Source organism: Geotrypetes seraphini, chromosome 1 (assembly GCF_902459505.1).
Source record: "Geotrypetes seraphini chromosome 1, aGeoSer1.1, whole genome shotgun sequence".
Lineage (NCBI taxonomy): Eukaryota > Metazoa > Chordata > Amphibia > Gymnophiona > Dermophiidae > Geotrypetes > Geotrypetes seraphini.
In genome coordinates this window covers 146798571-146826507 of record NC_047084.1, presented here as the reverse complement: position 1 = coordinate 146826507, position 27937 = coordinate 146798571, and the positions used below count along the sequence as shown (strand labels likewise).

The following is a 27937-nucleotide window of genomic DNA, read 5'->3' as shown; positions in this document are numbered from 1 at the left end:
GTAACGGGCTTAAACACTAGTATCTAAATATTGTTCACAAAATATCTGATTACATAAATGAAACTCAGTACATAATTATCACAATACACTTGTTAGATAACTAAGTAAACTAATTCTTACACACACTAAACAATTCCTTATAATAATAATAATCCCTGATTAGCAGCAATTGATTACAGTTATCACCAAGGTAGCTTTAAAAACCTTATCCTATATCACAATTGGATGCACTTATCTAACCCCAGCTGATAAGATAATAAGTTCCTTATTCTCACCATCTGATTAGGCCTCCGCCGAAACTTAGGTGAAATGGAAAACGTTCTTTTCAGCTTAGTAGACGTAGAAAATCCTTTGGTTACAGGAACGAGTGTTCGTCAGCCACTGGTACAGCTGTAATTTATTAGCAGCCAAGTTTCCTTGAAGTGATGGAATTCAGAGCTGTTTAAGGTCCGATTCACTCTCTCTCAGGCAGAGAGTCACACGAGGTAACTGTTCAGGTCTTAATTATTTAAGAAAGAGATGCGTGCAGGATACCTGTGGGTAGATGTGAGCTTTCTCGCATCCCGACACAGACTAATTATTATTAGCACCTTTTCACTTGGATCTCGTCAGATGACTTCCACGGACCAATCCAGAAACAGAACTTAGATGAATAGCCTTTCTGTGTAAGGTCTCATACAGGCTGGGAGACACAGGCGCTGTTAGACAGATAAGAACAGGATAGGAGTATACCTCCCACAAGAATCACACAGTCTAATTATGAAGACATAGATGAATGTCCTTGACTAGAATACCATTCTGGTACATACCCAGAATGCATCATGCAGAAACAGCAAATATGTGTTCTTCTTTCTCTCTTCTTGCAAAGTTTATGCTGGAAAGATTTCTTGCAGACAATGGTTCAGGCTTGATGATGTCAGAGAGGCCTAACCTTCAGGTGCAAATAAGGAAACACCCCTACAGTACCTGTGGATCTAGCCTGCTTTGTGTCCTTGGGGTCTGTTCCTCTAGGAGCTGCTCTCCTGCTAATTTTTCAGAGGCTTGCATGTAGGTTTTGTGGCCCCTGCGTAACAATCCTCTGGGTATCAGGGAGACTACTTCAAAGTTTCTCCCCCTGGTGTGTCAAGAGGAGATGGGAATCTGTGGTTGAGGTCTGCCTAACTGGCAGCCAGAAGAACTCCCATCGATGGACTTGTGCTGAGCTATCTCTGAGGCAGAAATCCTTTCTCTGTAGGCAGGCTGATTTTGAGTTGACTGGCACCAGAAGTCAGTGAGTAGTCACATTCCCTGTGAGGAAATTTTTTGTTTTTTTGTTTTTTTTTTTTTTTTGGGGGGGGGGGGGGTCCTAAAAAAAAATCCCGTTTTGAGGGTTTCTGGGGTTAGGTTATCCCACCTCCAAAACCTTTAAATCGCTATTCTGTTATGTCCTAATCCGCAGTCCAGGAGTTGTAGATATCCACAAACTTTTCTGAGCGCATGCTCCATCCCCTTAGCCTAAGAGCTAGCAAACATATCCAGTTATTTCTGCAAGCAATCCATGCAGAAGTCTTTTGCAGTTGCTCTGCTTCTTTTTCTTATTTTATCGAATAAAGTTCGTTTTCTCAGTGGCTTCAGTGCTTTGATACCCTTTCCAGGTGGTGTCATGGGGGAAAGGACTCAGTCCCACGGTGCTGAACTGCTGCTTATCAGAGAAACTCTGGTGGATCTGTGGAGCCAGCCTGCTGTGTGCCACCATTTCTAGACTCTGAGGTCCCTTCCCCTGGGAGTTTGCTTGCCAGTGACCTTGACACAGGTTTCACGCGCAGGCTGTATGTGTCTAGAGTGAAACACCTGGGTTTAAAGGTGTGTGGACGAGGATCCGTGGGGGCGGAGGTCGAAGTCAGTATCTGGATGGCTGGCAGTCTGAAGATCTTCCGCTGTGGTCATTTGGAGAAGTTTCTGAGGCAGAAAATCCTTTTCCTCCACTCAGCTACTGTTTAAAATTGCTGACAGGCATGGCATTGCAGAACTGTAAGTATCCTCCATTATTTCCTATGGGAAGTTCGGGAGTGGCTTCTGGATCATTTTAAAAGTCATTTTTCACAGTTTGAGGGTAGGGTTCAGGACCCCCACCTCCCCAGACCCCAAATCGCTCTTTTTATTTTCGGATTTTGTTTATTTTTGCCATTTTTGGTGCAAATTTGTGGCAACTGGCTGGCATATAAGGTGTTTTTTTTTTTTGGGGGGGGGTCTGTTGCGCCTGTAGCGGAGCTTACTGTTCAGGAGCTCTCTCGTCTGGCTGTAGCAGATCTTGATTGCAGTAATTGCCATGCAGATATTATGACTCTTCTGTCTCCTGCCACTGCTTCTGTTTGGGATCTGGCTGCTATCTTTGGGGGGGCTGGTCACCTCAGCTGCCCTGAGTGTCAGGATTTGGGTGATGGCTCTTATTTGTAGATTTTTAAGCAGGCTTCTATCTGCCTTTTTACTGCTAATGATCTGAAAGAGCTCCATTTGGATTCTCCATCTTTCACTTCTTGTGCTTCGGTCAGTCTTCTCCTGTGCCTTTTTTCCATTCAGTCCACAGCTCCTTGGTCTGATTTCAGAACATTGTGATACCCTGGAAAGCTCTTTCTGATCACCTAATGCTATGTCTAAGCTTTATCACCTGAATCCTGATTTTCAGCAGGTGTAAACAGCCTGAGGAAGATTCTGCTGTGGCACAGGTTATTCAGCATGCAGCCCTCCCTAATGATGGAGGAGTGAGGTTTAAGGACTCAGGATCACAGGGTGGATATTATGTTTAAAAAGTTCTTTTCTCTGGCGACAAGCAGGATATATGCAGGCACACTTGTTGGTGAAGTCCTCTGACTGAGCCCGTATGCCAGTGCTCTCCCCTAGCTAAGTAGTTAAGCCTTATCTCTTCAACCCTCACTTCTCTCTCAGCGAGACACATGATGGTTTTCCTGGGTCACATGGCCTCTACGGTTCACGTGACTCCTTTTGCCAGACTTCACCTCAGGATTCCTCAATGGACTCTGGCTTCTCAGTGGTTGCAGGCCTACGACCCACTTTCCCAGCACATTGCGGTGACATCTTCTCTATGGCAATCTCTTCAGTGATGGATGCTCTCTTCTAATAAGTCCAGAGGTTTGCTGTTCCAAACGCCCCCTCACCAGATGGTTCTCACTACAGATTCATCAACTTATGCTTGGGGGACTCATCTCGATGGTCTCCGTACTCGAGGGCATTGGTTCATCACAGATCTTTGAAATCACATAAATCTTTCTTATTTGAGTCCTTTTCTTCTTTCTTTTTTCATTGATCTGGTTTTCCAAAATATTTTTACTTTGCAGGAAGGTGTTTTTCCCCTCAGGTGTCTCTTGTTTGACTGCTTTCCACCATTTTCCTCCATCAGTTTTCCTCAAGGGCTGAACTCTCTTTTGAGTTCTCTATGCCGTTCTACCTCTTCCTTCCCCAGAGGCCTTCTTCTTTCTTCCTACTGTATATTTGTTCTCTGGTACACGAGAAGTTCAATTTTTTCCACATTTTAGTACAGTGGTGCCTCACACAACGAACTTAATCCGTTCCAGGAGCAAGTTTGTTATGTGAAACGTTCGTTGTGTGAAACGCGTTTTCCCATAAGAATACATGTAAAACAAAATAATTCGTTCTGCAGCCCTACATTTCCCTCCCTCCACCTCACCTTATATGCAGAGTTTGCCAGCTTTCTTTTTCACCCAGCCGCACGCTTTCAAAAAGCTGTGCACGCGCAGCTGCTGAAGTTGATCAATGTTCTCTCTCCTGCAACTTCCGGTTTCCGGTTGCGTCAGAGGAGAAGATTGAACAACAGAGCATGCGCGCATGTGCTGCTCTTTGAAAGTGTGTGGCTGGCCGAAAAAGAAAGCCGGAAAACTCGGCATCTAAGGTAAGGTGGAGGGAGATGATGGAACACTGCATTCAGACAGGAGGGTGCTGCTGTTCCCGGCTCACATTAGGAAGCGGCGAGAGTAGTTCCGCCCCCCCCGGGCGACTTCGTTGTGTGAAACGAAGTTCGTTATAGGGAGCAAGACAAAAAGTTCGTTATGCGCAGCGTTCGCTGTGCGAGGCGTCCGTTATGCGAGGCACCACTGTATATCGTACATATGGCATCTGACAATGCACTCTCAGCACTTACGTTTATATCCTGGAATGTAAATGGTCTGAGACATCCAGTTAAAAGAAAGAAACATAGAAACATAGAAGATGACGGCAGAAAAGGGCTCCAGCCCATCAAGTCTGCCCACTCTGCTTACCCACCCCCTGTCTATGCCCTAATAACCCAATTTCCTTATCTTGACCCTCGTAGGGATCCCACATGGGTATCCCATTTATTCTTAAAGTCTGGCACACTGTCTGTCTCGATCACCTGCACTGGAAGCTTGTTCCAATGATCAACCACTCTCTCTGTGAAGAAATACTTTCTGGTGTCGCCATGAAATGTTTCGATCATGTCTCCCCTCTCCCTACGTTCCTCGAGAGTGTAGAGCTGCAATTTCTTCAGTCTCTCTTCGTACGAGAGACCCTTGAGCCCCGAGATCATCCTGGTGGCTGAACCGATTCAATTCTGCGCACATCTTTACTGTAATGTGGCCTCCAGAATTGCACACAGTACTCCAGATGAGGTCTCACCATGGCCCTGTACAACAGCATTATGACTTCAGGCTTTCGGCTGACGAAACTTCTATTGATACAACCCAATATCTGCCTTGCCTTAGATGAAGCCTTCTCCGCTTGATTGGCAGTTTTCATGTCTGCACTGATGATTACTCCTAAATCTCGTTCTGCTGAAGTCCTAGTTAAAGTTTCTCCGTTCAAGAAGTACGTCCTGCATGGATTTCCGCTTCCGAGGTGCATGACCTTACATTTCTTAGCATTGAAGCCTAGCTGCCAGGTTGAGGACCAACTTTCCAATGTAAGCAGGTCCTGCGCCATATAATTCTGTAAACTGCATTCACTTACTATATTACATAGTTTGGCGTCATCGGCGAATAGTGTTATTTTACCTTGAAGCCCTTGAATCAGATCCCCTATGAATATGTTGAAAAGGAGTGGACCCAGGACCGAGCCCTGCGGCACTCCACTGGTCACCTCCGATGTTTTAGAGAGGGTACCATTAACCACCACCCTCTGAAGTCTACCACTCAGCCAATCATTGACCCATGCAGTTAGTGTCTCTCCTAACCCCATCGATTTGCCTGCGGTGTGGGACACTGTCAAAAGCTTTACTGAAGTCCAGGTACACAACGTCCAAAGTCTCTCCCAAGTCCAACTTTCTTGTTACCCAGTCAAAGAAGCTGATGAGATTGGATTGGCAGGACCTACCCTTGGTGAATCCATGCTGACTGGGATCCCGAAGATTCCCTTCATTCAAGATCGTGTCCAATTTGCTTTTAATTAGTGTTTCCATGAGTTTACACACTATTGATGTGAGACTCACCGGTCTATAATTCGCAGCCTCTGCCCTGCAACCCTTTTTATGCAGAGGAACGACATTAGCTAATTTCCAGTCCAGGGGAACTTTCCCCTTAGGGAGAGATTGAATAGCTCAGCCAACGGTTTCGCCAGGACATCGCTCAATTCTCTGAGCACTCTTGGGTGCAAATTGTCTGGTCCCATGGCTTTGTTCACCTTGAGTCTTGCCAGTTCACTGTAAACTTCACCTGGTGTGAACTCAAAATTCTGAAACGGGTCTTCTGTGCTTTGTGTTGCCTTCAACTGCGGACCGTGTCCCGGTGCCTCACAGGTGAAGACTGAGCAGAAGTATTCATTCAGTAGTTCGGCTTTATCGGAATCTGCTTCCACGTAACTTCCGTCCGGTCTTCTAAGGCGTACTATCTCGCCTGTGTTCCTTTTTCTGTCATTAATATACCTGAAGAAGGATTTGTCCCCCTTTTTAATGTTTTTTGCCAGAATTTCTTCCACTCGAAGTTTTGCCTCCCTAACTGCCATTTTGACCGCTGTAGACCTGGTCCTATATTCTACTTTTGCCTCTCTTTTCTCCGTGCGCTTGTAGGAGAGAGACGCTTTTTTCTTCTCCTTAATGAGGTGCGAGATCTCCGCGGTGAACCATTGGGGTTTATTGTTTCTTTGTCGTTTATTTACTGATTTTATGAAGCAGCTAGTTGCTTCATGTATGGTTGATTTCAGTGTTAACCACTTAGGTTCTACATCATCGGTCTCCGCTTGGTCCTGCATCGTCTGATGGACGAAATCTCCCATGCGTGCGAAGTCTGTGCCCCGGAAATTGAGTACCTTTGTTTTCGTGTTTGATCTAGGGAAGCCTTTCCTAAGGTTGAACCATACTATGTTGTGGTCGCTGGAGGCTAGCGTATCTCCTACTGAGACCTCTGAGACGCTTTCCCCGTTGGTGAGTACCAGGTCGAGGATCGCCTGGGCCCTAGTGGGCTCCGTTACCATTTGTTTGAGACGTGCTCCCTTTATGGAGGTTAAGAGCCTCCTGCTACCGCTGGTTGTCGCTGAAAATGAGTTCCAGTCTGCATCAGGCATATTGAAGTCCCCTAGCAGTACAGCTTCTCCTCGTAGAGTGATATTCTCTATGTCTTCAATTAATTCTGCGTCCATGTCTTCCAGTTGTCATGGGGGTCTGTATACCACACCTAGATACAGGCATTTTTCTCTGCCTCTTGCCAGGTTTACCCAGAGGGACTCCACGGTGTACTTGACATCTGTGATACTGGTGGTTTTGATGTCCTCTTTAATGTATAGAGCTTCCTCCCTCCTAACCTGCCCTCTCTGTCCTGACGAAGTAGATTGTATCCCGGAATAGCCATATCCCACCCATGTGAGTCCGTGACCAAGTTTCAGATATTGCCACCACATCTAGGTCGGCATTCCTTATTTCAGCCTCCAATTCTAGAATTTTGTTACCTAAACTGTGTGCATTGACATACATGGCCCTCCATATCTTGTGTTTGCTAAGTCCCTGTGAGGCATATCCTATCCGAGTCGGTGTGACTCCTAAAGAACTGTTTGCAATGTGGGTACTTAACTTGGACATGGAAGCGGAGTTTAGACTCACCTCATCAGGATAATTCCTTTCTGCACTAATATGTGAATGGGTACCCTCCCCTGACTTACCTAGTTTAAAGCCCTGTGAAGCAGGCGGGCTAGTCGGTGTCCGAAGACGTTCTTACCCCTACTGGTCAGATGGAGTCCGTCTGGTCCCTGAAGTCCTTGTAGCGCTTCCCCATGGTTTAGGAATCCGAAGTTCATATCCCAGCACCATCCCTGTAGCCACTCGTTCGTCCTCTGGATACGTTCATCTCTGGCTCTTCCCTTGCCTCTAACTGGGAGGATCGATGAGAAAACCACCTGCACTCCTGTCCGCTTCAGCCTCTCACCCAATGCTCCAAAGTCTCTGGTGATGGTCTCCGGTGTGTTCCTGGCAGTGTCATTGGTTCCTATGTGGACAAGAAGCATAGGAAAGTGGTCTCGGGGCGTGAGTAGTCTATCGGGGCGTGAGACTCAAGACTGGCGGTGACATCTCGTATCCTGGCTCCAGGCAGACAGCAGACCTCCCTAGATTGCATATCCGGTCTGCAAATTGGTCCCTCGGTGCCCCTCAGCATGGAATCCCCGATGACTATTACTCATCTTAAAAAACTCAAACCATTGATAGTCTTTCTGCAGGAAACACATACTACCAGTATTTCTCACTTGTTGGGTTCTAATCATTGGCTTCTTGTAACGGCAGAAGCTCCTGCGATGGGGAGAAAGCATGGAGTTGTAATTCTGACGCATAAGACTGTTTCGATACAAATCCTAGAATCTCGAGCAGATCCTGATGGCAGGTGGCTGATTGTTAAGGCCAGATTCTTCTCTGAAGAAGTACTACTTGTTAATATCTATGCCCCCAATATCGACTCACCTCATTTCTTTACGCATTTGTTTCAACTCATTGCTGAGTTTGAACCTCTCCCAATCATACTGGCAGGAGATTTCAATCTGCCTCTTGACATCTGGCTCGATAAGCACTCATCTTATACTATTTCTCCTTCTAAGGCCAACATAACATTACATTCTCTCCTATGCCACTATAACCTTATTGAACCATGGTGCCTCCAACACCTGGATACTAGAGACTATACATACTTTTCGTCTCCACATAATAGCTATTCTAGGATTGACTATTTTTAACTTAGCTCTAACCTTGTCCCTAATCTAAAATCCTCATCCATAAACACTATTGTGATTTCAGATCACGCCCCGATTACTATTACTCTAAATTAGTGCACCTTGGCGCAAAATTGATCCCCACTCTGGAGATTGAACAACACCTTACTGGCAGATGAACACACAAAACATCATCTACTCACGTTCATTGATGAATTTTTTTGTTTTAACTGTTCAGATTCCATGGATCCTCTTCTGATTTGGGAAGCATTTAAAGTTTCTCTATGTGGAGAACTGATTTCCATACAAGCATACAAATTAAAACAAAGTACCCTTGAACTACGTATTCTTGATATTCGTATTAAATCTTTAGAGAAAACTTTCTTTGATACTAATGACAAACGATTGCTTCCTGAAATTTATAAACTAAAATATGCGTACAACAAACTGGCGCAATCCCTGCGGAGTTCCACAAGGCTCCCCTCTATCCCCCTCCCTTTTCAACATTTACTTGGCCCCTCTGGCACAGACACTAGCCGACTTAAACCTAAAATCATTCATATACGCAGATGACATCACCATTATCATTCCCCTAACTTCATTCACACAACAGACTGAACAACTTGACTCTTCTGTCCTCACCAAGTTAGAACTATGGACCTCATAATTCAAATTAAAATTGAACACTGAAAAAACCAAAATTTTCCTGGCAAGTCCTACCCATAAACTAACAAACAGTTCCCTGAAATTGAACGGCCTAGACTACCCTATCAACCCCACCATAAAAATCCTTGGAGTCCTCCTAGACAGATGCTTGACCTTCGAAGATCATACCAGTGCCCAGGTCAAAAAATGTTTCTGCTCCCTCTGGAAACTTCGCACCATTAAATGCCACTTTGACCACCTCTCCTTTTGTCTTCTGGTCTAATCACTAATCTTAAGCATACTGGACTATTGTAACATCATATACTTGGGATCCTATAAAAACACCATCTAACGTTTAAGAATAGTTCAAAATGCTGCCGTCCACCTCATCTTCGGCCTCAAAAAAATATGACCACGTAAGCCCCTATTACACTAAACTCCACTGGCTGCCAGTGGAGGCAAGGATCATCTTTAAATTTGCCTGCCTCTGCTTCAAAACCTTAGCAGGCTCTTCACCAATCTACCTATCTGAGCACCTTGAAATTGCAGGCCCCTCTCGTACAAGAAACACCTACCTGTTTTCCTTTCCTTCCCTGAAGGGCTGCCTCTACAAGAAATTCCTCAACAAATCCCTAGCATTCCAAGCGGGCAAATGGAACAAATGCCTCACAGCCCTCATCTCCAATTCCCCCCCCTATCAAATGTTCAGGAAGTCAATCAACACCTACCTTTTTGACAAATTCCTCTAACTTCTCCCCCCCTCTTCCTTGCCTCCTCCTCTGACCTCGACTTACCTCCAGACTCTCCGACTCCTCCAATCTTGTTAGCCACTAAATGGCTTAACAAAATGGATCACTCAATCCAACTAATTATCCCATCTTCGTTACTCCCCATACTAAATGCCTCTACTCTGCCTTATCGAACACTGCTATCACCGCCATGTATGTAACACTGCTGTATGTAACACTGCTGTATGTAACACTGCTGTATGTAACACTGCTGTATGTAACACTGCTGTATGTAACACTGCTGTATGTAACACCGCTGTATGTAACACTGCTGTATGTAACACCGCTGTATGTAACACCGCTGTATGTAACACCGCTGTATGTAACACCGCTGTATGTAACACCGCTGTATGTAACTTACAGCAAATGTAACTTACAGCAAATGTAACTTACAGCAAATGTAGCATAGCCGAAAATGTAACTTTCATCTGTTAACCGCATAGAACTTCCATGGTAATGCAGTATACAAGAATAAAGTTATTATTATTATTAACAACTAGCATTGCTGCCCAACAAGACGTCTTTGTGACGAATACCAAATGCTATGTTGAAATGAACAAGAGTAGCAAATTGCTTGCCAATTATCTTAGAAGGAAATGTACAAAAGTTCAAATCCCTTCAATTAAGCATCCTAATGGGCATCTTCTCTGTACCCCTCATAAGATATCTGAAGCTTTTCATGAGTTTTATACTCAGCTCTACGCCTCCACTCCATCAGCGACCCAAAATTCTGCCGATGATTTCTTTCATTCTATACTCTCACCCAAGATATCTGATTTAGATAACGCTAAACTGCAACGACCCTTTGATAACTCTGTCACAGATCTAGCCATACGGAATCTTGCTTCCGGAAAAGCTCCAGGCCCTGATGGCATTTCTATAGAATGCTATAAAATCTTTAAAACTACGCTAACACCGATTCTTACCTCCTTGTTTAACTCCTTTACGGAACAATCGATCTATAAAAGCCATTTTCTTGATGCTGTTGTTACGGTACTTCCCAAACCCAACAAAGACCCTCAGTTGGTCCAAAATTATAGACCTATCTCTCTTCTAAACTCAGATTGCAAAATATATGCTACCATTCCCTCCTTCAGACTCAAGACTGTTATTAGTACGATCATCTCACCTCATCAAGTGGGTTTCATGCCCGGCCGACTTATTACTGATAATTCTCGCCTTTTCTTCTGTAGCTCGTTCCTCTAAGGATCCTTGCATTGCTTTATCATTAGATGCTGAAAAAGCATTTGATAGGGGCGCTGTTGAGCTGGAGAGCAAGGTGGCTGCATAATTTCTTCTCTCCTCCTCGGATCCTAAAACATTGACGCGGAGCAAGTGATAAACTTTACAGATTGAGTTTATAATTAACTCTCTATAGAGCTGAAATGGCAGCAAATAAATCTAACAAAACAGATTTACAGTTACCACAAACATCGGGATCAAAAAGATCCAAACATGATCCTCCGACACCGGAAAAGCAGTCCGTGAGTAAACATCATTCAGAATCCTCAGATATAGTGCTCGATGAAATTCGGGCATTAAAGGAATTGATTACTAAGCAGTATGACATTACTTGTGAAATGCGTACTGAAATTAATTCACTCTCGGTCTCCTTTGATTCCTGTAAATCGCGAGTGGAGGCGCTAGAAAACAGAGCAGACATGGCGGCGCTTTCCTCTGCACAATTCGAAGAACGCGTGCAGCAACGATTTAAAAAGCTCGACCAGGAATTAGAAGATCTTTCCAACTGCAATCGTCGGAATAACATCAGAATTATCGGAATACCGGAATGTGCGGAAGGCTCAGATTTAATCAAGTTTCTTACAGACCAAATCCCGAAAATTTTGCATTTATCATCTGACTTACCCCTGCAGTTCGAGCGTGCACACAGGACGCCATCTTCCCTGAAACAAGGATTCACGAGACCAAGACCTATCGTAGCGAAGTTACTACGCTATCCTCAAGCTTTGCAAATTCTAACAGCGGCTAAATCCATATCTGACTTGAAATTCGAGGACAAAAAGTTCTTAATAGTACCGGACTTAGCGAAAACGACGGCTAGAAAAAGGAAGTCTTTCTTGGAAATGAGAGCGAGACTTAAAGCAATGGGAGCAAGATACGGGCTTCAATACCCTGCTCGGATGATAGTGACAATTAATAACTCTACTCAACACTTCGAATCCCCAGAACAGCTTCAGTCCTTCTTGGATGGCCTACAGTCACAGGGCATGTCTTCCGTCTGAGGTCTTTCTGTTTCTTCCAGATCCATGCCTAATCGTGCTCCTGAAAACATACCACTACTGAAGAAATCTGTGCTGGCTTTTCACTTAACATGGACTTCTTCAACTGATACTGCATCATATATCTCTTTGAATCATTTCTCTTGCTGAATATATATTAGTTTCCTCTTTTTACTTTATTTAAATCCTTAATTTGACTACAGTAAATTATGCTTTATATTTTGCTCTAGATTTTTTTTATTTTTTTTTTGTTGTTGTTTTTCTCCCAAAATATTATAGGATTTACTGGTTTATTCTACTTAATTTTTTTCTGAATGATCACAATGTAAGAGTAACATGTCCTCCTTTTCCATCTTATTTTTATGATTTTTATTATAATGGACTTCTTTAATTGATGCTCCATCATATATTTGTTTGAATCATCTTTTCTGCTGAATATATTTTAGTTTCCTCTATTTACTTATTTAAATCCTTAACTTTATTACAGTAAATTATGCTTTATATTTTGCTCTAGATTTTTTTTTTTTTGTTGTTGTTGTTGTTTTTCTCCCAAAATATTATAGGATTTACTGGTTTATTCTACTTATTTATTTTTTCTGAATGTTCACAATGTAAGAGTAACATGTCCTCCTTTTCCATCTTATTTTTATGATTTCTATTATAATGATATATAATTTCCCTTCATTCACAAGTATGGGATCTCATTATTTATATTTGAGAGAATAGAAAGGAGGATATAAAAGTTAAATGATAAGGAGTTTAGGGAGTTGGGAACATATTTTGGTTGAACGATAAATTTAAAAAAAAAAAATATATATATATATATGTATAAAAAATAAAAAATTAATAAAGGCAAAAAAAGAGAAAAAAAAAATAAAATAAAAATACAAAAATATATATATATTCTGTTCTATAGACATTCCTATATGTTTATCTTTACATGATTTAAGATCTTGGTTCTATTTTGGATTAATGATTTTAGAAAATGGGAATGTTATAAGGAATTGAAGGATTACGTGTAAGGGTTTTTTTTTTTTTATTTTCTATTATAATAATATAGTAAAAAAAAAAGAGGAAAAGAAAGAAGAAAAAAAAATAAATAAATAATAAAAATAAATAAATAAATAAATAAAAATATAAAAAAAAGATAGACAACATAATAATAAAGGGGTAAACATAAATGGGAAAAAGGGAAAAAAAATAAAAAATAATTAAATAAAAAATAAAAAAAACAAAACAATACATTCTGTTATAAAGGTATTTCTCTATGTTTATCTTTACATGATTTCAAGAATTTGGTACTTTGGATTAATGATCTAGATAATGGGAAGAGAATAAGGGAATGTACCATTACACATACGGATTATACATTTTCTTTTATAATAACATTATACTATAATAAATAAAAATTGTTAAAAATTGAAATGTTAATGGAAAAAAAAAAAAAAGTTTTATTTCAGATATGTTTATTGGTGTTATACATTCTCTTGATTCCTATGTTTATATTGATAATATGCCTTCATAAATCTGCTATTTTAGTTCAGATATGGCTAGCCTATACGTATAAAGACCCCTAATTATTGTGAATATTATTCTCACTAAGGGATTTGAGTATAGTGTGTAGCCTATACGTATGCCATATCTTGATTGATGATTTTCGTTTTCGTTTTTTTATTTTTTTTTATTTTATTAATATATATATATATTTTCTTTCTAGTAATGATAACTATTTCTACTTCATTCTCTATATTTTAATTAATAAAGAGATCCTCATTTCTTATTTTTTTTTTTTTACATGTCTTGCAACTGAGATATATATTTCACTATTATTCTCAATTCGGGTTAATATGTATTTTCTTGCTCTGTTGATATATGGATATGTTTCTTATTGAAAGAGGAGTTATGTATGCCCTTGTTCCTCTCAGTTTAATGGCACCATTCTTTTTTCCTCTTGCTGTTGGCTGGACCATGTTGGTCCTTGGTGCCTTTTTTCCTATATTGTATTATACAGTTAGGTCTTTGTTTTTTGGTTTTTATCCTATTTTTGGCACATGGCAGTTACTTTCCGTCACTGAGATTATATCCTGTAATGTTTTATCTCATAAGTCATGTTTATCTCCTGTAATGTTCTCTTATGACTTCAGATAAGCAATTACCTGTTGCTGTTGTCTCATGGAATGTTAATGGGCTTAATAATCCTATAAAAAGGAAAAAGGTTCTCATTCACTTAAAACAGAAATCACCAGATATAATAATGCTACAAGAAACACATCTTTCCTCTACTTCCTCTCTAATTAAAGCCTGTAACTGGATTTCTTCTGGGATTGATTCTCCTTCGTTAGGTAGAAAAGGAGGTGTATCTATATTATTCTCTAAATTTATACAACCTAGGATCGTCAGTCAAGCAATTGACACTAATGGTAGATGGATAATATTACAGATCACCATTTCTCTTGATAAATGTTTATGCACCCAATAGTGACTCTCCAGAGTTTTTTCTCGACTTATTGACTACCATACAAACGTTTGAGCCTCTTCCAATTATTATGGCAGGGGATTTTAATCTCCCTTTGGATCTATACCTAGATAAACAATCAATCTAAGATGTCTCCACAAAAATCTCATGTTTCCTTTCAATCACTTCTAACGCATCTTCAACTATTAGATATTTGGAGACTACAACATCCTTCAGACAGAGATTACACATTTCACTCTATTCCACATAATAGTTTTTCAAGATTAGATTATATTTTTGTATCTTCTCCTTTCCTCAATTCCATTGTCAACACTTACATTTCCCCAATTCTCATTTCAGACCACTCGCTAGTTTCTGGCACTTTCTTATGGAATACAACACAAATTCCTAGATCTCCATCATGGAGATTGCAACTTTCTCTTTTTGAAGATGATGCAGTAATAGATCGTATTAAGAACTTTATTCAAGATTTTTTTGTCACTAATGTTATCTCTGATACAGACCCATTAAATACGTGGGAAGCTTTTAAGGCCTCATTGAGAGGAGAATTTATCTCCATTGCTTCTCATAAATCAAAAACAGATAAAGCTGCTATGACAGATTTAGAAGCTCAAATTCTACAACAGGAACACACATATAGCACCACAAAGGATCCCATCCAATATAATTCTTTATGCCAACTTAAATATCAATATAATCGTCTTATTTCTAAACAAGCGGGGATGCAGCTTTTCCTCAGTGAAACCAAATACTATGCGGAGGGCAATAAAAGTGGCAAGATGTTAGCTTCATATTTAAAGAGAAAACAACGTAAAATTCAGATACCTGTGATCCATAATAAGAATGACTCTCCTATTACTTCATATTCTGGTATTCTAGAGGTCTTTCAAGATTACTACCAGAGTCTATATCAATCTGAAGCTTCACCTGATTTGACCCCTTTAAATTCCTTTCTTTGCAACTTACATCGACCAGTTTGGTCTGAAGCAGATAACATTGCTTTAAATCATCCTATAACTATAGAGGAAATTATTGCTGTCCTGAAGCAACTCAATTCAAATAAATCACCAGGTGCGGATGGTCTTCCAGTAGAATTCTACAAAATTTTTCAGAATGATCTCTTACATCATCTTTTAGAGCTCTTTCGATATATCTCCCCAGATCTAGTCCAAAGAAGTCGTTTCAGTGAGGCAACTATTACTGTTATTCCAAAACCTAATAAAGATCATTTGAAGGTACAGAATTATAGACCTATATCGTTGCTGAATGTAGATTATAAGATATATGCTAAAATTCTGGCTAACAGAATAAAAAAAGTTATCCATAAAGTTATTCATTCTAATCAAATTGGTTTTATGCCTAACCGACTTATTGCAGATAATTCTAGACTTTTCTTTCATCTATCCCACATAGCCAGTAACTTATCAAGCCCAGTTATAGCCTTATCTCTTGATGCCGAGAAGGCTTTTGATAGAATCGAATGGAATTATTTGTTTCATATTTTAGAATGGTTTGGAGCTCAATCCCCGTTTATCCAAATGATTAAAGTACTTTATACCTCTCCGTCAGCTCGAATAACAGCGAACAATTCTCTCTCCTCCAGTTTCCAGCTATATAGAGGAACTAGACAGGGTTGTCCTCTCTCCCCATATTTGTTTAACCTAGCCCTAGAACCTTTACTTATCCGAATAAGGCAAAACTCGAATATATCTGGGGTAATATGTAATTCTACTGAAGTTAAACTCTCTGCTTATGCAGATGATGTTCTCCTTTATCTCTCTAATCCGGAAACCTCAATTCCAGAACTTCTAAATACTATAGCAAGTTACTCTTCCTTCTCAGGCTATAAATTAAACCAGGACAAAACGGAATCTCTTCCTTTAAATCTTCATGCCACTTCAGCTATGGTTCAACCTTATAATTTAATCTGGGCTTCCAATAAGCTGAAATATCTAGGCATCGAGCTTACTCAATCCCTCTCGGAAACTATTGAGGTTAATATACAGAAAGTACTTCAACTTGTTAGAACCTTAATTCAATCTTGGCATCCTTTATTCCTTTCATGGTGGGGTCGTTTGGAAACAATAAAAATGATGTTCATGCCTAAAATAAATTATATTTTACTTATGATACCTTGTCTTTTTCCTCCAGCTTTCTACAAGAAGATTTGATTCCCTTTTGTCTTCCTTCCTCTGGAAAAATAAACAACCCAGGATAGCACTTAAAAAACTTAAACTTAAAAAGGAAGATGGTGGAGTTCTATTTCCTGATTTTAATACATACCATAAAGCTTTTATTACTCATCAAGGCTTACATTGGTTTTCTGATCAAGACCCTACCGCACCAGTTTGGCTTGATGTGGAAAAACAACTACTGTTTCCTCTTCCTCCTTCAGCTTATCTTACAGCCACACGTAGCCCTTCTATATATCCCTTAATACAATCGACAATTCAATGTCTCTTAGAATTTGATTCAGCCTTGGAAAGTCCTTACGCTATTTCTTTATATACCTCTTTATGGTATAACCCAAATATTCTCATAGATAAAAAGCCATTCTTATGGAAAGAATGGATAGACAAAAGAATCTTTCTATTAAAAGATATTGTAGACGCTAATGTTAAACTACTTCCTTTCTCTATACTCCAAACTAAATTTGCTCTTCCGCCCTCAGCATACTTCAAGTGGTTACAGCTTCATCATTGTATTTCAAAAAATGCTTCTCTTCAAAAAATTACAGCTCACCTACCGACTATTTTCAATCTTTCTTCAGCTCTATTGACAACAGGACACACTGCTTCTAAAATATATAAACTGGCCCCAATAAGAGACAATTTGCCTAATAATACTCTTATGGGTATATGGGAACAGGACTGTGAACATCAAATAGGTAATAAAGCTTGGGCACTTCTTTGGTCTAAATCGCTGAGGTCTCTATCATCAGCTAGTACATTACAGTCTATGTATTTTTTGTATCATAGGGCCCTATGGACCCCCCACAAGTTGTGTATTGTGGGTCTTTCACCTTCTAATGTATGTTGGAACTGTGAACTGGATCAAGGTTCATTGATTCATATGATATTTGAATGTTCCTTTGTAATCTCCTTTTGGCAAGATGTATGGTCCATAATGAAGTCAATGTTTCATATAGATTGTCAATTATCTTTATCTATAATAATGTTTAAATCACACTCTATACATATTGACTTATTGGACTCTCAAAGAAAATTATTTGATATATTAATCATTCTTGCTCAGAAACTGATTCTAACTCATTGGAAATCTGCGAACTTACTTATGTCCGACATTGGTGGAATTTAGTTTTACAACATCATAAATATGAAATCGCATTCTATGAATGTAAAGGTCAACTTCGCTCGGTTGATTCTTGCTGGTCCCCTTTACTGGAATACTTGAAAACTTCAGAGATATGATTTTATTTGATGTATTCTCTTATGTAACACTGTATTTGTTTGTACTGCTATGTGCCTCTGTTATCTTGGTTTTTTCATAAAATCAATAAAAATTTCATGGAAAAAAAAAAAAATGAAAAAGCATTTGATAGAGTTGAATGGTCTCATCTTTTGCGGACTATGACCTGGTTTGGTTTTCCCCCTAAGTTCATAGATTTTATAAAATTACTTTATTGCACTCCCAAAGCTTCTATTATTTCTAATAACATATTATCTTCTTGTGTGTCACTACATAGAGGTACTAGACAAGGCTGCCCTCTATCTCCATGTCTCTTTAACTTGGCTCTTGAAACTCTTCTTCTTGCTATCATCTCCAATCGCAACATCACTGGTATCTCTTATGTTACCTGTGAATATAAGTTAACTGCCTATGCAGATGATATACTTCTATATATTTCCGATCCTCATCAATCTCTTCCTTTTCTCTTTGATCTAATTGATTCTTACTCCTCTTTCTCTGGTTATAAAATTAACCAGCAAGAAACAGAAGTCTTAATTCTTCTCCCTCAGCCCTAGTTCAACCATATAACTTATCCCAGGACAAGCAGGCAGCATATTCTTGACTGATGGGGTGACGGCACCGACGGAGCCACGGTACGGACAATTGTAGAGTGATTGCACTCTAAGAACTTAGAAAGTTCTAGTTAGGCCGCACCGCGCATGCACAAGTGCCTTCCTGCCCGACGGAGGCGTGCGGTCCCCAGTTTCTTAGTTTCCGCGGAGCTAAGAAGACGGCATTTTTTTTCAACGGCCGTTGAAAAACTTTTTTTCGCCTTCCCGCTCGCGCGGTTTTTGTTTTAGAAGAGTTTCTTACTTATTTTCTTTCTTTTTTTACTTTTTCTTTCAGCTTAAAAAAAAAAAAAATTATTTTCTAATTTTCGGGTTCGCCCCGGCGGGGCCTGTTGCCATCATCGCAGCCTCGGCTTTCGATTTGGCAGAGGCCGTCTTTACTTTCATGCCCCCTCAGCCGGGATTCAAAAAGTGCCAATGGTGTGCACGGCCCATTTCTTTGACCGACCCGCACAATTGGTGTTTACAGAGCCTGGGTCTGGATCATCGGGCTTCCACCTGCACCCGTTGTGCTACTTTGAAGAAGCGCACGTTGAAAAACTGGCAGCTTCAACAAAAATTACTTTTCGGTGCCGCGATGGCTGATCCTTCGACATCGACACCGGCGTTGGCACCTTTGCAACCGGCACCTACTTCATCGACGCCGCGTGACACCGCTCCGGCGTCGCACCAGTCAGGTAAGACGGCTAAGAAGCCTTCCCCCCTCGAGCGCCCTCCGGTCGCTGTGGCAGCGAGTCCAATCCTGCCGACCACGAGGCGCCCTCGCAAATGCTCCGCCCCCATAGAGGTGAGTGCGTCTTCATCTGCCTCCTCGTGCTCTGGGCATCGAGCGGCACCACAGGTACCGCAGAAAAAGAAAGCGGTACTGGTGCCCTCTTTGGACAAGTGCATTGCAGCTGTCCTTCAGGTGCAGCTTAAAGAGCAGTTGCAGCAACTCCTCCCTACTCTCTTGGCACCGAACCTTCCGGTCCGGTCTGAGCCACCAGTACTGCCCGTGGAGCAGCCCCTATTGTCGGCTTCCACTCTGTCGGTACCGGTCCATTCGGCTTCCTCGGCTTCCATGCCGGTACTGGCCACGAAACCGAGAGCTCTTCATCAGGCTGTCCAAACTTCTGCACCATTGCAGTCCTTGACTTCTCCCGGTGCCGCTTCCTTGCGGTCCGGCAAGTCAGCGCGTAAGACCCGACATATTGATCCCTCGACACCGGACTCCCGGGATCGAAGTTCCCAGGTTAGAGATCCCGATCTCTGGGGCGACTCTGAAGAGTCCCTGCTCTCTGAGGATGAGGTTTCCTCGGGTGAAGAGGACCCCTCTATACAGGATCCTTCTTCTAAACCAGACCATTCCTCCTTTACGGCTTTTCTAAAGGAGATGTGCGAATCTCTTTCAATTCCTTTGGAGGCTGAATCCAAAAAATCCAAGGCATTCCTTGATGCTTTGGACTTTGATCAGCCTCCAAAGGAATTTCTTAAATTACCCCTACATGATATTTTGCGGGAAACTTTCTATAAAAATCTAGAAACTCCCTTGACCATCCCAGGGGCTCCTCGCAAATTGGATTCCTTATACAAGGTCATCCCCATTCCTGGCTTTGATAAACCCCAGCTCCCACATGAATCCTTATTGGTGGAGTCTACTCTCAAAAAGTCTACGGGAGCTAGTGTCTATGCCTCAGTCCCTCCTGGCAGAGAAGGAAAGGCCATGGATAAATTTCACAAGAGGTTGTACCAAAATGCTATGCTGGCCAATAGTTCGGGTAATTATGCCTTTCATTTTTCCTTTTATCAGAAGCACCTGATTCAAAACTTAGCTGCTTTTGAAAAATACTTACCTGACCGCAAACGCTCTGCTTTTCGTCACTGTTCTTCCTCTCTTCTCCAGCTTCGGAAGTTCATGGTACGTTCAATCTATGACACATTTGAACTTACCTCAAGGGCTACGGCGATGTCTGTCGCCATGTGCCGTCTGGCTTGGCTGAGAGTCTCAGAGCTTGATGTCAATCATCAAGATCGCCTCGCTAATGCTCCATGCCTAGAAGATAAACTGTTTGGTGACTTTCTTGATTCTACCACACAAAAATTGTCGGCGCATGAGACTCGCTGGGACACTCTTCTCAAAAACAAAAAGAAGACTCCACCTGCCCGGCCCTTTCGGCAATAATCAGCCTATCAGCGACGTTATGGTGCTAGACCCTTACCATCGGCTCCTCAGCAACCTAGACGCCAGCATCAGCAGCAACGTCAACCACCGCGTACGCAACAGCAGGAGCAGGTGAAACCTCCTGCACCACAGAAGTCCACTCAGCCCTTTTGACTCCATTCTCCAGGGCCTAGCCAGTATTCTACCATCCGCCCTTCTGCCTCAACCCATAGGAGGACGTCTTTCTCAATTCATCAGCCGTTGGGAGACCATCACTTCGGATCAGTGGGTTCTCAACATCCTCCGTCACGGCTATTCTCTCAATTTTCAGACTCTTCTCACATGCAGTCTTCCAAAAGAGTCTGCTTTGAACACCCCTTAGTCCTCCCTCCTCCTTCAGGAGGTCCAATCCCTTCTTCTTCTGAACGCCATAGAGGAAGTTCCTCTAGATCAGAAGGGGCAGGGATTCTACTCCCGCTATTTTCTGGTACCCAAAAAAAACCGGAGACCTCAGACCCATATTAGATCTTCACGATCTCAACAAATGCTTGGTCAAAGAAAAGTTCAAAATGCTTTCTCTGGCCACTCTTTATCCACTCCTCACTCAGGGTGACTGGCTATGCTCCCTCGATCTCAAGGAGGCATACACTCACATTCCGGTCAATCTGGCCTCCAGACAGTATCTCCGCTTCATGATCAATCGCTGCCATTACCGGTACAAGGTGTTACCCTTCGGTCTTGCCTCCTCTCCCAGGGTATTCACAAAGTGTCCATAGTGGTGGCAGCCTTTCTACGCTCCCACCATCTTCAAGTCTTCCCTTATTTGGACAACTGGTTAATCAAGGCTCCTTCATCTCAGGAAGTACTTCTTGCCACCAAACCAGACCATCCTTTTTCTCCAACTTCTGGGTTTCGAGATCAATCTACCCAAGTCACATCTCATTCCCACTCAGCGACTTCAGTTCATCGGCGCGATCTTGGACACTGTTCTCATGAGGGCGTTTCTTCCATCCAACTGCCTTCAAACTCTTATTCATTTCTGTCAGCAGGTGCTTCCACAGCTTTCCATCTCTGCACGACAAATGATGATACTGTTGGGTCACATGGCCTCGACAGTTCATGTCACCCCCCTTGCACGTCTTCACCTGCGCACTCCTCAATGGACCCTAGCTACCCAATGGTCCCAGGCGCAGGATCCTTGCTCTCGACACATCTGTGACATCATCTGTTCGTCAATCTCTACAATGGTGGTTGAAATCTTACATTATCCCAGGCAACCAGGCAGCATATTCTTGACTGATGGGTGACGGCACCGACGGAGCCCCGGTACAGACAATTTTAGAGTGATTGCACTCTAAGAACTTGGAAAGTTCTAGCAGGCCGCACTGCGCACGCGCGAGTGCCTTCCCGCCCGACGGAGGCGCGCGGTCCCCAGTTTCTTAGTTTCCGCGGAGCTAAGAAGACGCATTTTTCAACGGCTGTTGAAAACTTTTTTCCTAATACGCCTTCCCGCTTGCAAAAACCTCTACGGAAATTGTATTTCCTTTTTTCTTTTATTATTTTTCTTATTTAAAAAAAAAAAAAAAGTTTCTTTTTTCTTTCTTTTTTCGGATTTGCCCCGGCGGGGCATGCTGCCACCATCGAGGCCTCGGCCTTCGATTTGGCAGAAGCCGTTTTTACGTTCATGCCCCCCCAACCCGGGTTTAAGAAGTGCCAGCGGTGCGCACAGCCCATTTCTCTCACCGACCCGAATAACTGGTGCTTACAGTGCCTGGGTCCTGACCATCGGGCGTCCACCTGCACCCGCTGTGCCACTTTAAAAAAGAGAACCTTGAAAAACCGTCAGATCCAGCAACGGTTATTGTTTGGTACCGATATGTCGGATTCTGCGGCACCGGCACCGACATCGGCCCCGTCTCAGTCAGCACCTACCTTGTCTACACCGCGCCGGCGTCGCACCCTCCAGGTAAGCCGGCTAAGAAGCCTTCCCCGCTGGAGCGTCCTCCGGTCTCAGTAGCAGCGAGCCCAATCCTGCTGACCTCGAGGCGCCCGCGGAAGCGCTCCGCACCGATTGAGGTGAGCCCCTCGACCTCGGGTTCCTCCTCTTCGGGAGTGTTGAGCGGCACCGAAGGTACCGCAGAAGAAAAAAGTGGTACCGGTGCCTTCGCTGGACGAGCGAATTACCGCCGTCCTGCAGGTGCAGCTCAAGGAGCAATTGCAGCAGCTCCTTCCTGCTCTCTTTGAAACCGAGCCTTCCAGTCCCGGTCCTGTCTGAGCCACCGGTACCGACAGTGGAGCAGCCTCTTTTATCTGCATCCACTTTGTCGGTACCGGTACATTCTGCTTCATCGGTATCCATGCCGATCTTAGCGCCGGAACCGATGTCCTTACACCAGGCTGTGCAAACTTCGGCACCAACATAGCCCTTAACATCTCCCGGTACCGCTTCTCTAATGTCGGGTAAGTCGACACGCAAAACTCGACACCTGGAACCTTCCACATCGGAGTCCCGGGATCGCAGCTTCCAAGTTAGGGATCCTGATCTGTGGGGTGACTCCGAAGAGCCTCTTCTCTCTGAGGGGGAATGTTCATCGGCTGACAAGGATCCTTCTGTTTTAGATCCATCCTCTAAGCCTGATGCAACCTCTTTCACCTCATTTCTGAAAGAGATGTGTGACTCTCTCTCTATTCCCTTGGAGGCTGAGTCCAAAAAATCCAAAGCGTTTCTTGATGCACTGGATTTTGACCAGTCTCCAAGGGAATTTCTGAAATTGCCTCTCCATGATATATTAAGAGAGACTTTTTACAAAAATCTGGAGATGCCTTTAACCATCCCAGGAGCCCCTCGCAAACTGGACTCCTTATACAAGGTCATCCCCATTCCTGGCTTTGACAAACCACAACTTCCACATGAGTCTCTCTTGGTGGAATCCACTTTAAAGAAATCCATGGGAGCTAGTGTGTATGCCTCGGTCCCTCCTGGCAGAGAAGGTAAGGCCATGGATAAATTTGGCAAAAGCTAACAGATCAGGGAATTATGCTTTTCATTTCTCATTCTATCTAAAGCAGGGGTGTCCAATGTCGGTCCTCGAGGGCCGCAATCCAGTCGGGTTTTCAGGATTTCCCCAATGAATATGCATGAGATCTATTTGCATGAACTGCTTTCAATGCATATTCATTGGGGAAATCCTGAAAACCCGACTGGATTGCGGCCCTCGAGGACCGACATTGGACACCCCTGATCTAAAGCATCTCATTCAAAGTCTGACTGCTTTTGAAAAGTACCTCCCTGACCACAAAAGATCTGCCTTTCGCCAAACTTCTTCATCACTTTTACAACTTCGCAAATTCATGGTCCGGTCGATCTATGACACATTTGAGCTGACCTCTCGAGCCACAGCCATGTCGGTGGCCATGCGTCGTCTGGCATGGCTCAGGGTTTCAGAACTTGATGTCAGCCATCAAGATAGACTGGCTAATGCGCCTTGCCTAGGTGATGAGCTCTTTGGAGAATCCATGGACTCCACTACCCAAAAGCTCTCAGCCCATGAGACTAGGTGGGATACTCTCCTCAAAACAAAAAAGAAGACCCCACCTACCAGGCCTTTTCGCCAGCAATCGGCCTACCAACGTCGCTATGTGGCTCGTCCTTTGCCACCGGCCCCTCAACAACCTAGGCGTCAGCGACAACAACAGAGGCAAAACCCTAGACCAGCACAACAACAGGTGAAGCCTCCTCCTCCACAAAAGTCTTCCCAACCCTTTTGACTTGGTTCTCCAGGACATAGCCAGTATTGTACCATCTGCCCATCTTCCACAACCCATAGGAGGACGCCTTGCTCTTTACATAAGCCGTTGGGAAATCATCACCTCGGATCAGTGGGTCCTCAACATCATCCGCCACGGCTATTCTCTCAATTTTCAGACTCTTCCTACCCAAAGTCTGCCAAAAGAGTCTGCTTTGAACCCTCCGCAGTCTTTCCTCCTTCTTCAAGAGGTTCAATCCCTCCTCCTTCTGAACGCCATAGAGGAAGTTCCTCTAGATCAGCAGGGACAGGGATTCTACTCCTGTTATTTTCTAGTCCCCAAAAAAACAGGAGATCTCAGACCCATCCTAGATCTTCGCGATCTCAACAAATGCTTGGTCAAAGAGAAATTCAGGATGCTTTCTCTGGCCACTCTTTACCCTCTTCTCAATCAAGGCGACTGGCTATGTTCCCTCGATCTCAAAGAGGCATATACTCACATTCCGGTCAATCTGGCCTCCAGACAGTACCTCCGCTTCATGATCAATCATTGTCATTACCAATACAAGGTGCTGCCCTTCGGTCTTGCCTCCTCTCTAAGAGTGTTCACCAAATGTCTGATTGTGGTGGCTGCCTATCTACGCTCTCACCACCTTCAGGTCTTTCCTTACCTGGACGATTGGTTAATCAAGGCCAATTCATCTCAGACAGTACTTCTGGCCACCAACCAAACCATCCTGTTTCTACAGCTTCTGGGGTTTGAGATCAATCTACCCAAATCTCATGTCATCCCCACTCAGAGACTTCAATTCATTGGGGCGGTGCTGGATACAGTCCTCATGAGAGCGTTCCTGCCGTCCAACCGTCTTCAAACTCTTCAATCGCTATGTCAGCAGGTGCTTCCACAATGTTCCATCTCTGCCAAGCAAATGATGATACTCTTGGGTCACATGGCCTCCACAGTTCATGTCACACCCTTCACACGTCTTCACCTACGCACTCCTCAATGGACCCTAGCTACCCAGTGGTCCCAAGCGACGGATCCTTGCTCACGACACATATTTGTGACATCATCTCTTCGTCAGTCTCTACAATGGTGGTTGATGTCCTCCAATCTCTCCAGAGGTCTTCTGTTCCATCTACCTCCTCATCAACTTGTCATCACCACCGACGCCTCCCCTTATGCCTGGGGAGCTCATTTGAACAAATTCCAAACTCAGGGTCTTTGGACAGCCCAGGAAATGAAGCATCACATCAATTTCCTGGAACTCAGAGCGATGTTTTATGCCCTCAAGGCCTTCCAACATCTTCTCTTTCCTCAAGTCCTCCTGCTCTGCACAGACAATCAAGGTGCAATGTACTACATCAACAAGCAGGGTGGGACAGGCTCGCCTCTTGTGCCAGGAAGCCCAGAAGATTTGGGCTTGGGCCACAAATCACCAACTATTCCTGAAAGCAATCTACATTCAGGGAGAACAGAATTCCTTGGCGGACAAACTCAGCAGAATTCTTCAGCCTCACGAGTGGACTCTCGATCCTTTAACCCTACAGTCCATCTTCGCTCAGTGGGGCACTCCTCAGATAGACCTCTTTGCAGCTCCTCACAATCACCAGCTGCCCCTCTTCTGCTCCAGACTCTACACCCCTCACCGTCTAGCAGCAGATGCATTTCTCCTGGACTAGTCGAATCTATTCCTGTATGCTTTCCCTCCGCTACCTCTCATGTTGCGAACCTTGTTCAAGCTCCAGAGGGAACAGGCCACCATGATTCTCATCGCTCCACGATGGCCCAGGCAACATTGGTTCTCCCTTCTACTTCAACTCAGTTCCAGGGAGCCTATTCTTCTTCCACTGTTTCCTTCTCTGCTTACACAGCATCAGGAGACCCTTCTGCATCCCAACCTCCAGTCTCTGCACCTGACAGCTTGGTATCTCTCAGGCTGACTTCGAATGATACTCTTTTGTCCCAGCCCGTTCGTTCTATTCTGGATGCCTCCAGGAAGCCTGCCACTCTTCAATGTTATCATCAGAAGTGGACACGGTTTTCTTCCTGGTGTCGTCTTCATCATCATGATCCTACGTCCCTTGCAGTGGAGACCTTGTTGGATTACCTTCTTTCTTTGTCTGACTCTGGTCTCAAGTCTACTTCCATCAGAGTCCACCTCAGTGCTATTGCTGCTTTTCATGAGCCAGTTCATGGAAAACTTCTTTCAGCTCATTCTTTGGTTTCCAGATTCATGCGGGGTCTTTTCAATGTGAAACCACCTCTTAAGGCTCCCCCTGTAGTCTGGGATCTTAATGTGGTTCTTTCCGCCTTGATGAAACCTCCGTTTGAACCTTTGGCTACGGCTCCTTTCAAGTTTCTCACTTGGAAAGTGGTCTTCCTTATTGCTCTAACCTCTGCCAGGAGGGTCAGTGAGCTACATGCACTAGTGGCGGATCCACCTTTTATAGTCTTTCATCATGACAAGGTGGTTCTGCGTACACATCCAAAGTTTCTCCCTAAGGTTGTCTCTGAATTCCATCTCAACCAATCCATTGTTCTGCCTGTCTTCTTTCCGAAACCTCTCTCTCATTCCGGAGAACAGGCTCTGCATACTTTGGACTGTAAGCGGGCTTTAGCTTACTATTTAGAGCGTACTAAACCCCACAGATCATTCCCTCAACTCTTTCTGTCCTTTGATCCGAATAAATTGGGACGTCCTGTTTCTAAACGTACGTTGTCTAATTGGCTTGCAGCGTGCATTTCTTTCTGTTATGCTCAGTCCGGACTGACACTGGAAGGTTCTGTCACGGCCCATAGAGTCCGAGCTATGGCAGCATCTGTGGCTTTCCTCCGTTCCACTCCTATTGAGGAAATCTGCAAAGCTGCTACTTGGTCCTCAGTTCATACTTTTACATCTCACTATTGTCTGGATGCATTCTCCAGACGGGATGGACACTTCGGCCAATCTGTTTTGCAAAATTTGTTTTCCTAATAGCCAACCTTCCCTCCATCCCTCTTTTTGTTAGCTTGGAGGTCACCCATCAGTCAAGAATATGCTGCCTGCTTGTCCTGGGATAAAGCACAGTTACTTACCGTAACAGGTGTTATCCAGGGACAGCAGGCAGATATTCTTGCGTCCCATCCACCTCCCCGGGTTGGCTTCTTAGCTGGCTTATCATAACTGTGGACTGCGTGCCTTTGTCGGGCGGGAAGGCACTCGCGCATGCGCGGTGCGGCCTGCTAGAACTTTCCAAGTTCTTAGAGTGCAATCACTCTAAAATTGTCCGTACCGGGGCTCCGTCGGTGCCGTCACCCATCAGTCAAGAATATCTGCCTGCTGTCCCTGGATAACACCTGTTACGGTAAGTAACTGTGCTATCTATCCAGAGGCCTTCTGTTCCATCTGCCTCCTCACCATTTAGTCATCACCACCGACGCCTCCCCCTATGCCTGGGGAGCTCACCTGAACGAATTCTAAACTCAGGGCCATTGGACCGCCCAGGAAAAGAAATATCACATCAATTTCCTGGAACTCAGAGCGATGTTTTATGCCCTCAAGGCCTTCCAACATCTTCTCTTTCCTCAAGTTCTCCTACTTTGCACAGACAATCAAGTTGCCATGTACTACATCAACAAACAGGGTTGGACAGGCTCTCGCCTGTTATGTCAGGAGGCTCAAAAGATTTGGGCTTGGGCGACAGCTCACCATATATTCCTGAAAG

General features: G+C 43.4%; 1 protein-coding gene across 5 annotated transcripts in view; it reads left to right on the top strand.

Moving 5' to 3' along the window:
• The window catches only part of CLGN (calmegin), a 414476-nt gene that overhangs the window by 228874 nt on the left and 157665 nt on the right, over positions 1-27937 (top strand). The window lies entirely within an intron of this gene.